Raw genomic sequence first — 476 nt, 5'->3', positions numbered from 1 at the left:
TCCCAAGAAGCTGAGAGTACAGGCACCCGCCACTACGCCTGGCTAATTTTTTTTTGTATTTTTTAGTGGAGACGGGGTTTCACTGTGTTAGCCAGGATGATCTCTATCTCCTGACCTTGTGATCCGCCCGCCTCGGCCTCCCAAAGTGCTGGGATTACAGGCGGGAGCCACCGTGTCCGGCCAAACTTTAAAACTTCTACAAATCAAAGAAAACAACAGAGCAAAAGGTAACCTATGAAATTAGAAAATATTTGCAAACTGATAAGGAATTAATATCTGATAAGGGATTAACATTCAGAATACATAAAAAACTCGGGATCAGGTGAGGTAGCTCACTCCTATAATCCCAGCACTTTGGGAGGCCAAGGTGGGTGGATCACTTGAGGTCAGGAGTTCAAGACCAGCCTGGCCAACATGGTGAAACCCCATCTCTCCTAAAAATACAAAAATTAGCCAGGCGTGGTGGCGGGCACCTG

The 476-nt window shown here is 46.4% G+C and overlaps 1 protein-coding gene across 1 annotated transcript in view; it reads right to left on the bottom strand.

The window, feature by feature from the left end:
- CLCN7 (chloride channel, voltage-sensitive 7) overlaps window positions 1–476 on the bottom strand; it is a 25,505-nt gene that overhangs the window by 20,033 nt on the left and 4,996 nt on the right. The window lies entirely within an intron of this gene.

The sequence above is a fragment of the Colobus angolensis genome, unplaced genomic scaffold (genome assembly GCF_000951035.1).
Source record: "Colobus angolensis palliatus isolate OR3802 unplaced genomic scaffold, Cang.pa_1.0 Scaffold443, whole genome shotgun sequence".
Classification (NCBI taxonomy): Eukaryota; Metazoa; Chordata; class Mammalia; order Primates; family Cercopithecidae; genus Colobus; species Colobus angolensis.
The sequence above is the reverse complement of the archived record's forward strand: the minus strand, read 5'-3'. Positions and strand labels throughout refer to the sequence as shown.